Below are 16,495 nucleotides of genomic sequence, written 5' to 3' on the forward strand. Positions count from 1 at the left end.
TCAGAGTGGGGGTGAAACCTATGACATCTTGTTTTGACACCATCCCTTTATTAATGTCTGCGGAAAGGATATCTGGCTAATTTCAGTGTGAAGTTTGTGAAAGTAAAGTATAAAATGGTAGAAGGAGGCATTATTTTTATGGCTGTCTACGTGCTCTAAGAAATAAACCATGTAGATTTGATTCCTCTTAAGTATGTAAAATCAGTCTATGCAAGTGGGTATGAGAGCTTTTGTTCCCTTAGTTGAGGACATTTATATCTAAATGTATATAATAGCATCCAGAAATAATGACTGACACCTTTAAATATGTGTACAAACTGTCTTTCATCTAATTCCAATTTACTGTAATATACTGGTTTACATTATCCATCTAGGGGCATAGGGAACATAGCTTCCTACTAAAGCGCTCCCTGCTCATGCACAGTTGCTCATATATGCTCACATACCCTAACCTCCCAGTTTTGCAGTCTAAAATCTCTCTGTGCTTATACTTGCCTCCATAAAGTGATGTATCTTCCCAAGAGTTTAAAAAAGATCTGTTTTTGTCCTTATATGAGAGAAATATTTATCATGAGAAAAACAGGTCAAAGAGATGAGAGCTAGGTCAAAGAGATAAGTTTTGGATTTATTTCTGAATGTGTTGAGGCCTGTAACCATTCTTGCCTCATCTGGGAGTGAGTTCCACAATCCATGTCCAGCTCCTAAATTGAATCTCCCATGCTCCCGCTATTCCGTGTCCTATTACCATAATTCTTGTGGGAGGTCATAGTTGCAGAGGGACATGCAATCTTTCAGGTAGATTTGTGTTCATGGTGACTTGTGACAGGCTACTGTATTTTATAGCAGTTACAGCTATTTCTTGCATATGGCTTTGTTCCTAGAAGTGAGACTGACACTAATTTTCTTTCCTTTCTGTTGCTCCTGTCATAGATTGTCAGACACTTGCAGAGATCTGTGGGTGCAACGGGGAGAGAGTAGACACTTCCATGCCAGTACCTCACTGGCTCAAGTTAATGAGTAGTCCTAATGACTCACTAGGTCTTCTATTTCATGGTGTTTCACTGGAATGGAGTTACCTATGGAAATCTTGGAATTTGCTGGATCTATGAACTTTCAAAAGCAGACTGTTTATGATTGCTCTTTCTTGTCTGGAGACAGAGAAAGTTCTGATCTCAGCCTGAAAGAGTTGTTGATCGGCATGAGAATGGGGGAGAATGGCACTGTTTCTTTGTGTTTCCTAAACCAACATCAGTCTAGAAATCAGGTTTGACCAGCTATAGATGTGGGACCAAAAATTACATTTGAGAAGTCAGGGGTTGAAAATGTGGTGATAAAGTTTTGGGTCTTTATTTCAGAGGAGTCATGAACGTATATATTTGTCTCTCAGGCCACTCAGTCTTGGGAAATCCATCGTCATCACAGGCAGCATTTTGATCAGCTCCTGGATATTTCTAAAGACTGTTTTTTCTATTTCTATGGGTTAAGTGAAATGCATTTCATTCTAGGATAGAGAAACATTTCCTCAGTCTTGGGAAACTGATTTTATCATTTATTTATAACTATCTTTGCAGTCGTATTCACTGAATATTTTCATATTCTTTACTCTGTTTTCTTCCTTGAATAGGCTATAAAATTTAAATTGTGCTTTCATTTAAAAATCCCTTCCTTCTCTTTTTCCTCCTATTTTCTTTGTTTCTACAGGTTGATTTTAATTAAAAGTAGAATGGGAGCTGGGTGAGCACAAATATTTTTCAATGAATATTGATTTGAATTAAAAATAAATTTGCTTTGGTTCTATTTGCCCCCTTTTCTCTTATGTGAATATTTGAGCAACTGAATTCTATTGCCAAAATGTTCACAGAAAATAAATGTTCTATTGTCCCATGTGTGAGAGTTTGTGCCTGGTGATCCTTACTTGTCATGTCTGGCTTTAGGGTCCAATCCTGCCATCATTTATGCATGTGAGTAAAGGCTTGTTAGCTTTCATTGAACTACTAACCTGAATAAAGATAATCAAGTGTATAATTGTTTGTGGCAATGGCCTCTCATATTGGAAGCTATTTGAGCCAGGAATTGGTTTTTATTGATTCCCGTGAAGCACTTAGCATGCTTTTGGATGATATCAAACTGTCCCATTATTTATTTAACACACCCAAACAGGACAAATCAGAAAAATAACATCTATGCCACCAGGTTGTCCCAAAGCTCCTTTAATTCTGTGCCTGGTTCTGCCAACCTTCAGTCTTGCAAGTAGTCCTATTAGAGCCAATGAGTAAAAAAAAATTAGTGACTAAAAGCTTAAGTCTCACTGGTGCTCAAGATTTTATCCATGGACACTATAGGACTACTTGGATGAGTAAGAGTTTGCAGAATCTGCACCCAGATTGACAAAACACTTCAGAATAACCAACTAAATAGTACTTTAGTAATACATTTTTTCATTGTTAGATTTTTATTTATTTGCACTAGGTGTTAGGAGCAGAGTTAGAGTTAAAACAGAGAAAGATGAAATACCCACTGAGAACATCATGAAGAGAACAAGTTAGAACATGTGACATAATAGAGGAAAACATGTATACAATTTCAATTCATGTTTGTTGATTTTGAATGTAACTTTTGAGTTTGCTAATTTTTAAATTCTCATCTTTTATTTTTGGAATGTCACAAAACAAACATGATTAAGGCGCTTGATGTCTTTTTTTTTTTTAAAAGGATTCCAAACACCAGCATGTAGCTCAGACATCACACTCAAGCAATGACCACTGTGAAGAGTTGCCAGCATACTTGGTGATACGATTAACCAAATATGTATGGCGCCTAACTGAAAGAAAATTCCACCCTGACCAGATTGCATTATCTATCTCACCACTTCTGACTGAGTATGGCCCCATCACACATGCTGAAAATCAAGAAGCCCTGAAAAATATTTGAGTTACAACATATGAAATGGACCATGTGCCTCCTAGCTGGTACAATCCAGTAAAGAACAATTGTCCACAACTAATTGAACTTGTCATAGATCATTCAGAGAAGCACACATACCAAACTTCTTGAAAAGGGCAAACTATTGCCTTTTTCATGTGGGGTGAGGAGTCACTTCTGTGATAGGCTCCAGCCAATCCACAAGCCAGGTGCTGGTCAGGTGACTCCCAGACCTGATATACAAGTCCTACAGGAGGAACAGCAGCTCTGTCTGCTCAAAGTCACTCCAGGGACTGAGATGGCTACAACAACACTGCATACTCAAATATATATTGCATTCTAAACTGATGCAGCCACAGCACCTACTGAAATACCAGAGTGCCTACAAGAAATCAGCTCTTGGTTGACGAGTCAGCTGGCTGAAGCTGGATTCAGGTAGAACCAAAGAGATGCTAGCTGTAAAGGGAACTCTTCAAAGAATCGGCAGTGGTGTTGTCTCCACCTTGCCTTGAGGTGTTGGAGACTCCATGAAGTCCACTAGGGATTGCTATTGGTTATATGTGGAAGGTGCTCAGATACTAAGCTAATAGATGGCAGTATAAAACCCTAAGAAAGACAGACAGTGTGGGCTATTCATTTATGATGAGTCAGATTTGCTCCAGTTGTGTTTTTTTCATTGCTGATAAAGACCTGGAAGTCAGGTGTAATATTTTTAAGGGAGAGTACTATTGTTTTCCTTACACTATGTCAGAGAACATGCTTGCCATCATAACAATACAAAGTGACAGAGTATTGTTTCTATTCACACCGGGGGGAAAAATACCTTCTCCTTTAGTCCACACAAAGCTCTGAAAATCACACTGCAACACAGTGTTACTTCCTTCTGTCCAATGTTATATTATTAAGTCATGACAACTATAATTCAAACAATATGGTTGAGATATTCACAGTTTTGTAATAGATTTAGCCATACATCTCCCATTAAAATAGAAAACTTCTCTGCAGAGCTTAGCCAACAATTTAAGGCCTCAGTCCTGTAAAGAATAAGGTATTTGATAATCTTGTCACACTGTGAGTAGTCCTATGCCACTCATCAAACATAATTTAAAATTTATTATATAGTGAAAATTGCTTACCTTATCAAAACCATGAACTTCTATTATGTTTACCTTATTGCTTACCTTATCAGGGTTTTCAAAACCATGAACTTCTATTATATGCCTTCTGCCAAGGAGTAGCCGGTGTTCAGGACTTGTAGGTTGGTTTCTTTCTGGAGGAGAAATAAGTGACATGGAGTATGGGTGTATTCCTCATGCAACTTGTTTTATTTCCACATATACACCAGCCCTGGAAAAGAGTTGGTCAAATGGCATGCAGGGCACTCCCTTCTTTCAGAAACCTTACCCCAATCCTAATGCTGTGTTCTTAGGGAGCAATTCTGCCTCAATAATACTTTAGCATTTCTTCAAAGATAGAACAGTGCTGTGATGCTAAGAAAAAGAAATTGTGCATAGAGCTGATCAAATAATGGAATTTCTAATCTGCTGGGAAATTCTAGTATTTCAACATTTATTTTCATCCTAAAACAGGATAAAGTTAATATATCAACACTTTTTGTAGAGTGAAAAGTTCTGAAAAAAATGAATTTGGAATGCTGAAAGATTGTTTCTGTGTCTGCCTGACCTGCCATGGTGCCACATGGGAAGTTGTAATGTGCTCTCTTGTCCCCATTCTCCTATATAGGCTGGGCTCCCGGGCTCCCTCGACTATATCTTCCAAGATGCATTGTAGGGTCTTCTTTTGGCTGGGCCGAGCTGTTGTAGTGCATTGTGGCCACCTCATGATCGCAGTACATCATGACAATTGGCAAATGAGGCACCTGAACTTCATCTCAGGCGGCTACGGAAATTAATGTTGACATGAGCTGAAACAAAATATTTATTATAAAATCAACCTCAGAAAATTAAAAAAAAAATCTGGTAAAAGCAATATTTTCTTGTGTAACACAGATCTAGCAAAGACCACAATTTCTGTCCAAAATATATTGATAGAAAATTCCCAGCCAGCTCAATTTACAACACCGTGTAACCACAACATCTGGTGACCCCTGCATAACAATATTTTTACAAGATTAAAAAATAAAAGGCTGTGGCACCCAATGTAAACAGAAAGCATTGCCTCAAATATTGTTTAAATAATGTTACTTTATTAAATAAGCAGGATGATACTTACAGACATTTGCTACTGTTTCAACAGTATCTTACTTTGAGCCAATAAATCTTGTTACCCTGAGAAGGCAAAATCTCATTTATGTAAAAAGTTTCACATCATGGACAGGAAGAAAAGCAGCAGAAACATTAAAGGAACACACTTTGTGTTGAAATGTTAGCCATACGTAAAACAGAATTAATCTCTGCTTTAATCTTCACACAAGTTTAACTATTTCGCCTCCACAACGTACCAGTTTGTTTTCCCTGTGATATGATGCCTTGTAAAAAAGCACTTTCTGCCAATACTGGCTTTATGAAATGTTTCAGTAAGATACTGGCATTTCATGTTTCTGTCTCTTCCAGTAATTATGTTGAATATTAAAATGTCAGTTTCCATCTGAATGGAAGTAAACCTACTGACAGCTTGGGAAAGCTGCTAATGTCATCACTTCTTATATACCAAGGAGCGTGGCATTTTTTCCAGCTGGAATTAAAAAACAAAGGGGCAAATCCTCTGCTCAATCTGGCCTGAATAGTAGGCCAGGGTGCCTTTATCCTGGGAAGCAGTGATAGTGAAAAAGGACTTGAGGGACGTGGTGGATAATCAGCGGAACACACAAGAATAAAAGGATTGGAAAACTTGCCTTTAGACTAATAGATTCAAGGAGCTCAATTTGGTTAATTTAACAAATAGAAGTTTAAGTGCTGACTTGATCACTAGCTAGAAGTATTCTACATGAGGAATAAATATTTCATAATGGTCTCTTCAATCTAGCAGCAAATGATATAACAAAATCCAGTGGCTGGAAGTTGTAGTTAGACAAATTCAGAATGGAAATAAGCTATAAATTATTAACAGTGTTGGTAATTAACCATTGGAACAACTTATCAAAGGTTGAGGTGGATTCTACATCACTGGGAACTTTTAAATCAAAATTGGATGTTTTTCTAACAGATATGGTCTAGTTCAGGGGTCTCAAACACATGGTCCGTGGAGTTATTTCCTGCGGCCGCCAAGCTCCCCTCCCCTGCCGCTCACTCCTCCCCCCAGCACGCCGCATCCCCGCTCCTCTGCATATCTCCAGGCGCTTCCCGCCGCCAAACAGCTGTTTAGTGGTGCTTAGCGCTTTCCAGGAGGGAGGGGAGAGGAGCGGGGAGCCACGCGCTCAGGGGAGGAGGCGGAGAAGAGGCAGGTCAGGGGCGGGGATTTGGGGAAGGGGTTGGAATAGGGGAAGGGAGGGGGCAGAGTTGGGGTGGGTACTTTGGGGGAGGGGTTGGAATGGGGTCGGGGAAGGGGTGGGAAGAGGCAGGGCAGGGGCGGAGGTATCTTTATATGAAAAGGTGTCAGTGATGCTGACCCTCGGGCCAATGTACTAGTCCTCATGTGGCACTCGTGGTGTTTTGACTTTGAGATCCCTGGTCTAGTTTAATCAGGAATTAGTTCAGGGAAGTCCTATGGCCTGTATCATGAAGGAGGTTAGAGTAGATGGACACAGTGGTGCCTTCTGGCCTTCTAATTTATGAAGGTAATGCTTGACAGATACTTTGGAAATGGGAAGGGAATCTTCTCTTTCTAGCAGCAGATTGATGGCAGAACAGTATCACAGAAACTAACCAGCACAACAGCCAGTGGAGCTCCACATGTGGAAGGAGGATCCATTCAGCTGCAAATTCTGACCCAATCCCACCCTCCTCCCTCAGCACAGAAATGCCAACCCACCTGTGCTGCCATGCAGGAAACTCATGTGAAGCAGGGCTCTATGCCACACAAAGCTTGCATTTCCCCTTCATAGTGCCCATATCCAGCCTTGTCTGCTCCATGAGTCACACTGGAGCTTCTGCATCCATGTGAGGACTGGATTTGGTTCACATGAAAAACTATGGATACCAAACAAGGCAGGTTAATTGCTGGCAGTACATGGTCACTATAGAAAAGCCATGTTTCTCCTTATTTTGTAGTCTGGTTATTAGATGATGTAGTCAGTAGATTGCAGTGTCAACCCTGTTATAATTAAAATCAGTGGGAGTTTTGCCATCCACGTCACTGGGAACAAGACAGAGCATCATATATATTTATTTTGTACATATTTTCATTTGTATATTCATTGACAACAAAGTAAATATAGTAAATCTGCACTTCAGATGTCACTAAAGGGTTTTATTTAATTTTAAACCAAAGATAGGGAAGCAACATGTAGCAATCATTTTACTAAAGCTGGCTAGTAATCCACAGCAAATAATTTATCTAGTGAATTTAGCTTTCTTGTCTGCTGGCAGAGTCTCTCCAAGCAGATTTAGTCTGTATTTATTCAACAGTATTCAGCAACTTCACCTTTGCCTCTTTCTCCTCTTGCCCCTTTCATAGAATATCATAGAATATCAGGGTGGAAGGGACCTCAGGAGGTCATCTAGTCCAACCCCCTGCTCAAAGCAGGACCAATGCCCAACTAAATCATCCCAGCCAGGGCTTTGTCAAGCCTGACCTTTGTTTTGCCTATGTAGACTATAAGTTCTTCTGGGCAGCAACTCTTACAATGTGTATGTAGTGTGCCTAGCACATGAGGCCTCAATCTTAACTGGAGGCCTTTAGGCATTGCTGTAATACAAATAAAATTGTTTTGCCATTTTTTTTTTTTTTTTTTTTTTTACTACTTGGACAGTGTTTAATGTTCAATGGGGTGAAAGTCAATAGGAGTCACATTTGAGGTTTAAGTAATGCATAGGCTTGGCCTTCTGCCCTTCTTGGGGGCGGGGCAGCCCTAGACTAGCTGCCAGCAACTGGCACCCTAGGCAAACCATGCAATCGGCACCTCCACCCCCAAACCCCAAGGGCAGATCTAGGCTGAGGTTTTTGGTAAACTGGGAAACATTTTGCCCCTTTTTTTCCTTTTAATGTTTTTTTAAGGGTTGTTTATTTATTTGTTTATTTTTAAAACAGAGACTTAGTTATTTGGTTTGTCTGTCTATCCAACCAATATTTCTGAGATCAGATAAAATAAAGACATGGAATTTTCAGACTAGATTTGTACATGACAGCTAGATGATATTTCAGTCTGATTTCAAATTAAAAATGCATTAAAAATGTTAATAATAATTTTTATTACTACAAATCCAACATCATCCATTACGCTATCCTGCTTTGACTGCCATTACCACCACATCCAATATAGAAAGAAATAAGAAAACTCTTCAATGAATGTTAACCTATATTTACAAAACACTCCGAATAAAAAACACTCTGTGCTCTTAAAACATGACTTTTCTTGCTTTAGTTTTGAAAATTCAGTCACTAGTTCTTTTAGATCCAGTTTTCCAACTATTTCATGCTCTATTGACATTGTGGCAAGTCCAACCCGTCTCTCTTGCACCATTGTTGAATGCCGATATGTTTTTATCAATTTTAACTTTGAGAAGCTATGTTCCCCACTAGCTACAGAAACTGGCAAAGTTAAAAGAATGCGTAGAGCTATGAAGATGTTTGGAAAACTGTCTGTGAGTTTATTTTCACAAACAAACTTCAGTACTTCTTCAGGAGTGGAATGTTTCTTAAGTTGTCTTGAAAAAGCCTGAAACTCACTACACAAATCTGTAGCATCAATGTCTTGAATTTTCATGAGTCAATGCCAACTCCAGTTTTATACAAAATTCTCTTTCTGTTTTGCTATTTTATTTTGCAAGGTGTGGATATCCTATAGAGAGCCAAATACTGACTCTAGCTGCTTCATCTATTGAAATCTTTCATGAACCAAGTGAATACTTGTGCAAAGTAGAAATTCACTTTGAACCTTTGTTTTGGGTTCTCAATGGGTGTGGCTCGTCTTTCATATGAAAGCTGCTGTTTCTTTTCCGAATGCAAACTGGCTCTGATTCAAATTCTGTCGGAAAGTCTATTTCTTCAGCAAGTTCGAGAGAATCTACCAGTGTTCTTTCGAACCCTTCATCACTTCTGAATTTCTCCAGAATATTTTTAGTTTGCTGCAGTTTTTGAATAGCAGAATGTATGTTCAAGTTCTTTTCCTGAAGCTGCTTACTAGTGAGGATAATCTTGAAAAGGATATTATACCACAAAATGAGTGAAGTCACAAATTTGAACTTGGAAAGGCCATTTGCAAGAGCTTCTGCATCTGAATGTGCCATATTGCCAGATCATCCAGTTAAGGTAGAATGATCAGAAATTTCAATTAGGTCATCATAAATGTTTCCAAGTTCATAGCGAAGAGGCTTCAAAGCATCAATACAACTCTCCCATCTTGTCTAACTATGTGGTTTCATAGTTAGAGAATTCACATGGCAAGTCAGAATCTCCCAACGGCATGTTGAGCCTGAGAAAAACACATAAACACGTTGCACCAGGTCAAAGAAACTGCTTGACTCCAAACAGCATCTAGCAGTATCATTGACAACCAAATTCAGAGAATGCGCACTGCAAGGAACAAAAAAGGCCCTAGGATTGATTTCCATCATTCTCCTTTGCATACCTTCATATTACTTCCATTATCATAGCCTTGGCCACATAAGTTTTCAACAGATAATGACATTGTTTCACGCTCTTGTAGAATAGTTTGAGTCACAAATGTTCCAGTCATCTCTTTCAGTGGTACGAAAGCCAAAAAATGTTCCTTTATGAACACTTCTTCAACATTATCTTCATCTGCAGACTTTTTCATATCCACAAAACAAATCATCATCATCATTTGTTCAACATGACTCACATCTGGTGTACAGTCCAGTATTATTGAAAAGTATTTTGCAGAATGGGCAGCTTCTACAATTTTATTTTTAATGGCGGTTGCTAGGATTTGAATCAGTTTATTCTGCATATTTTTGCCTAAGTAATGAACCTGGGTTTCATGATCAGTTTTTTTAGGTAGATGCTCCTTCATGACTGGATCAAACAAAGCTAGGTATTCAACAAATTTTAAAACGTTTCCATTACTTGGAGTGTATAATTTTTCATTTCTACCGCGGCCGCGGAATGCTAAATTTTGCCCACTGAGAACTCTCACTAAAGCATTCAGACACTCTAATATTTTTCCAGTCCTTCAAACCATTTTCAGTAAGTGATTTACCAGTTGCTTGATTTCTAAGCAACTTGCTGCAAAAGTAGAACACAGAGTCCTTTGTCACTGAATATTGTAACCAGTTTTGATTAATTTCTTCCCCAATAATGAGTTTCCTCTTGTAATTCTGAGCAGAGAATTTTCTTTTATTTCAATCCTTAGGGAAGGGAAATTCCTGATCTTGTTCGGGTCCATGTTCCATGAGAATTTGCCACATACTGTCATCACATCTGGGCCATGAAGCTGGGTCTCCAGACTGTAACGTGTTTGTAACTTCCTCATCCTTTCTTCCTTCTACTTCATTTACTTCAATTTCTGCATGTGTCTCTGAAAGTGAATAAATTTTCTCCACTTCCATATCAGTCTGATGCTGTGAGCTGCCTTCCTCTAGACGTAAGTTTCCATCATCTTGAGTTTCCAAACTGCTTTTTTGTTGTTATGAGCTACCCTCATCTTGAAGTAATGTATCTTCATATTGATGTTCCAAACTGCTTCCATGTGGATGTGAGCTAATCTCCTCTCCAAGTAAAATTCCTTCATCTGTATGCTGTGAACTGCTTCCATCTTTATTTGGATTAAAGAGAAGATATTTTAGGAAGGATCACTGCTGTTTTGCTTGGTCCTTTTCCTTCTCAGCCTTTCATTTATGATACTCAGCTCCTGAGGGTTTTCTTTTTCCTCTTTCTGCCATGGAGCATTTGAATATTGTTATGTACTGTGCTCTCGACTGCACTCATTATAGAGTGAAGGATGGCTGATACACTCACCACATGGTTGGTGATTTAAACCACATTGCAGCCATCCCAACACATCTTTTCACTGCTTAAAGGTTCAATGATTAGTAACATACACTCACTTACCTATTAAAACAGTTAGTTACAGCGTTTACACGGAAACAAAATGACCTTTTTCGTCGTTATAACTCGACACACGTTGTTTGGAAAGTAATCCCCTTTCTCACGATTGCCCACTTGGAGTGTTACATCATCACTTTCGTAGTCTATTAAGCGTTAACGCTGTTACTTTTCTCCTATAGACCTTATTTATTACATGTGAACCAGTTATAACAAAGGAAAAGTTCATAATTATACAGCCCGATAATAACTCTAAAGTTTAATAACGCTTAAAGAAACTCACATTTTGGATTTATAATGCTGAAAGATGTTATGCTTTATTCTTCGGCACCAAGAAACACAATTTTCGACAGTATTTGCTCTATTCTTAACCATCTACCTGCAACATGTGTTAAAATGACCATTTGACATGAATCAACTCTCAATATCTCCACTCTACATGAATTTCCGGCTATGCGACCTTGATATATATTCGAGTTAGGTGTCACTAGCATTGCAGCTCTTGCCGCTGGCAGATGTGTTTCATTGTGGCTGAGTTATTGCTTATCAAAATTGTGGAGTGGGTCATCTTGACCCTACGTCACAAATTGAAATTTTTTTTTTGCTAAAATATTATTTATTTTTGCAGTAAATAAAAGATTTGACATATTAATAAATTCTCAGAAATGTAGATAAATTAATTATAATTCATGTTCCCTCCGTACAAGTGCGAGAATTGAAATAATGACAAATTCATTATTTTTATCTTTTTCGTTGTTTTTTTAATTTGATTTTTTTCCTTGCCCCATTTAACTTGGCACTCTAGGCAACCACCTAATTCACCTATATGGATGGGCCGCCCCTGCTTGGGGGTGAATTTCAGTCTTTAAGCTGTTCATTTCTAATTGGTTATATGCTATTGGTTTTCTTTCCTGTCTGCATGAGTGCTGAACACAAATACTGGATCTTGCAAATTTAATATTCTGTTTTTGAGACTACACACACATTACTTGCAAATCTTCTTTCCTCAAATATTTGTAAAATTGCTTTCTATTGGCATGAACAGTTGCTGAAAGGGAACAAAAGCAGTGCAAACATGAATCAACTTAATTTACATGAATATCCACAGAAAAATGGTTTGATGAGTTCACCTAGCTCTAATAGTGAGGGGAGAAGATGTAACTTCCTTTTTATTGCTTTGAAAATGTACCCCTCAAAATTACCTGGGCTTTTAAGCGATTAGGTGTGGAAACAATACTACATTTCAAAAGTAGCTACATGAACAATGCTTTACTGAAATATCTGTGGGCATTGGCTTGGTCCATGATTCACATAACAGAGAGAAATGAACTACAGTAATGGAACAAAATCATCATCTTTGGTGTATATTTTCTTTTTTGTAATAGAATATGGAACTGCTAGTGAGTTGATACTTCAACAGCTGATGTGCAGCAGGCATTCTTCAGACAGAGCCAAGAGATGAAACTCAAGAACTCTTATTCTATTTTATCAAAAAGATCTGATGACAATCCCAAGGAAGTATTACTAGAGGGCAAAGTGTTAGGAAAGCAATCAGCAGATGAACTGAGAAAATGTTGGTGGAGCGGTATCACATATTGGATGAGTCTGTGAATTAATGATCAAACAAGGTTGCAGAAAGATGGGAAGGACTTGAAGAATGCTTTTGCTTTATGTTATCATCAGCTCCCCAAATTAAAGATTATAGTACCCACAGTTAATCCACAGCAGCAATAAAATCTAACCGTATTATAGGAAAAAATAACACTTGCAGCTAAAGTTTCAGAAATGTATCATCTTCTGTTATACTAACGGTGGCTTATTTGTCAAGATTATCCTCATTAGGTGAACATAGCATATTATTTGTACTATTTATTAAACTATCGAAAGTATGCACTACACTACTTGATGCAGATAATAAATGAAAGGAAAACGTCATACTGGGAAAAAAAGCTTCATACTTTTTCAAACAGATTGGAAGATGACCTCAAGTAGTGCACGTTGGTTTTTAAAATGAATTTACTTTGCTTGATGAATCATTAAATCTCTGATGTTGACAGATAATTTTCTGATACCAACAGATCTATAAATTGATTCCTCTCTACCAGGTTGCTGCAGTATGCAAGAGTTACAGATATTTGATCAGATTCTGGTCTCTGTTAGGGTAATGTAACGCCAGAATAATTCTAGTGACTACAGTAGATGTACTTTGGTTTGACACTGATGTAAATAAGAATTGAGAATGGAATATTGCCCATTCTTTCCAAAATGAAGGCAGGCAGGCAGGCAGGCAAATCAGAATAAAATATATCACTTTTTTATATTCTCACTGAAATGTAAAAGCTTTTATCATTTCAGCTGCTACTAACTGCTCGTACTAAAACACATAAAGCCTTACATAATTTGTGGATTTTAAAAGTCATAGGCCATATTGTGCCAATGATTTTTTTAAAGGCAGGAGACAATTGATATCACTGGAGACTTCTGTTAATTAGAAAAAATAAAATTAATGATGTCCTCTAACATGAAAATCCAAAGACGGTTACAGTTTTGTGTGTGTGGTTTTTTTTTTCCAAAAATGTCTAAAAATGTTTAATACACACTATAACAATAAATTATCAGGGAATGTACATGTATTAAAAGGAAATAAACATTGCAATTATATTGCTATACTTTGGATATAGATGTTATCAGGTCAAAATCATAATGTACTGCAACTTATATAAAACAAAAATATAGAACTTAATTTCAAAACTCAGTTCAGGTTGCTAAGTGGAAACAAGATAGTAAGCTAACACATTATTTAAAAAGCTCAAGCTGCTATAAAGAAAGGAATAGTTTAGGGCATCTATGACATTCCAGGGTGCAATCCAGAGCAGTGAGGGGCTGTCATCACTTGCCCTATAACTTGGAGTGCCTCACAATGCTTTGTTGTTGTAGCTCCTAACATGGGCTTCTCACAAACAAACAAACAAACAGCATGAAGGTCACACCCTGAGTGTCTGTGTATAGCCACAGCCCTGGTCCAGCAGCCTGTCAGCAACACACCAGTCACACTCTGGTTTCCAGCAGCCTTGGTTACTACTTGCAGGGAGACCCCAACATAGTACCAGTCCTGGATTCTCCCCCCCGCCACCCCCTGCAATGTGTGTTCTGCCTAGCCCTCTCCTGGACAGTCTAAATATATCAGCTCCGTTGCTCCTCTAAGGGGACTAATATACAGGGCCGGCTCCAGGCACCAGCTTGCCAAGCAGGTGCTTGGGGCGGCCACTCTGGAGAGGGGCGGCACGTCCAGCTATTCGGCGGCAATTCGGTGGACGGTCCCTCACTCCCGCTCGGAGCGAAGGACCTCCCGCCGAATTGCCGCCGCAGATCGCGATTGCGATTGCGGCTTCTTTTTTTTTTTTTTTTGCCGCTTGGGGCGGCCAAAACCCTGGCGCCGGCCCTGCTAATATACAACTGTCTGCTCCCTTAAATGAAGTTACTCAAACAATTCACAACACTGGATTAGTTTTAATTAAAGAATAAAACAAGTTTATTTACATACAAAGAGAGAGGTTTTACATGAGTACAAGTATAAGGCAGTAAAGTCAGAAATGGTTACAAGGTAAATGAAGATAAAACACTTCCTAAAAGTAGCAAACTAGATTTTGTTCAAAGTGAAGTTCTTATCACATGCTGACCAAATTTCAGATCAGGATTTGCTCCAATGGCTGTTTCTTTTGTTGTCTTAGGTTAAAAGAGAGAGATAGGTAGGCAAAGACAACTTGCTGTGTTTTTTGTCTCTCACTCTTATAGTTCAGTTACCCTTTGAAATGCATTTTCCTGAGGGTTACCCCTAGATAAAGTTCCTTCCGCCTGTGAGGATGGAGCAATGGGGTCTGGTAGTGAAAGAGGTTGCATGCTGTTTCTTCTCACCTCTCTATCCTGAAATGCAGATTTTTCTTATCTCCTGTCTTCCTCCTCTTGCTGAGGACCCTGTTTACAACTTATATGTAAATTCAGGTAAACACACACTCCTTTAAGACCTGCTTGATCACAGGTGCCGACTTTCAAAAGTACTGGAGAGTGCTCGACCCCTGGTTCTGCCCCAGGCCCCACCCCCACTCCCCGCCCCGCCTCTTCCCACCCCTGCTCTACCCCTGCCCAGTTCTGCCCTCCCCCCCCAGCACAACATGTCCTTGCTCCTCCCCGCCTCCTGTATGCTGTGAAACAGCTGTTTGCAGTGGCCAGGAGGCACGTGGGGAGGAGGAGGTGCTGATCCATGAAGCCTGCTGGCGGGCGGGAGGCACTGGGGGAAAGGGGAGATTCTGATGGGGGGCTGCTGGTGGGTGCTCAGCTTATGTGCTTGACCAGTTCTGCCTAATTGAGGCTACCTGGGTTTGAACATGTGCTGCCAACATAAATTCAGGGGGAATTTATAACTTTACATATAATGTTGCTTCATATATTTCACAATGATATTATTGACCATTGAGTTTAGTTTTTAATTGATACCTCCCAAGGCATATTTGGTACAAAGTTTATTACAATAGTGTCTTGGATGTGAATACTGGGGTGCATTCACTCACAGCATCATACTGCCCGCACTCTGCCCGCATAGCTAACATAAGCACATGATTTCAAAGGAATGCATAGTACATCACCTCACAGAAAACTTTAACTCTATCCCATGGATTAGTTTGAAAGTGGTTATTCAGTCTGGATTTCAACATCTAAATATTTTATTTTAAAAGCTATTATACATTTGGGAATATTAAGAGTTACTGTATTTAGCAACTCCTAGATATTTTTGGTTGACAATGTTTATGTAATTTAATACAAAAAGTACACAGCATTGCTGCTGTATGGTCTCCTTGCTGGCCCTGCCTCAGTCCTTTCTTCTCCCTGTCCTGTCTGCAGATCAGAGTGCCCAGGACAGTAGAAAAGAAACAGTTCCTGCACTCTCCAGAATTGTATGTATGTAAGTCTGTCTTAGCGTTTCCTATAGCACCTAGCACTATAATAAGCGCTTTCTAGCTTAATTTGAAATCCTGCGTGTCATATCTCACTGTCACCCAATCAGGGAAATCTGCGCACACAACAATAAACTAACGGATATTAAACAAAAAAATATTAAATAAAAAAGCACATAACATGATGTGACCCATGAAATTGAAAAACTGATATAAATTCACTCTGGCATTATAAACCAACATATAAAAAGAACACTGGCTGGCAGATTTAGTCATTCTTAACAGGCACTCATCTTCTAACTACATAACTCAGAACATTAATCTTCTGCACCAGGGCCATTTTGACTTAATAATAAAAACCAACACTAGCTGATTTTATTGTGATGTAGAAAAATGTTTAATCTTGTTTCAGAACAGGAGACATTAAGACTTTATTTAGTTCATGTATTGTGGTCACCACAGGGATGATTTATAGTCCAGATCCAAAATCCTGGATT

Source organism: Terrapene carolina, unplaced genomic scaffold (assembly GCF_002925995.2).
Source record: "Terrapene carolina triunguis isolate 2854851 unplaced genomic scaffold, T_m_triunguis-2.0 Scaffold48, whole genome shotgun sequence".
NCBI lineage: Eukaryota > Metazoa > Chordata > Testudines > Emydidae > Terrapene > Terrapene triunguis.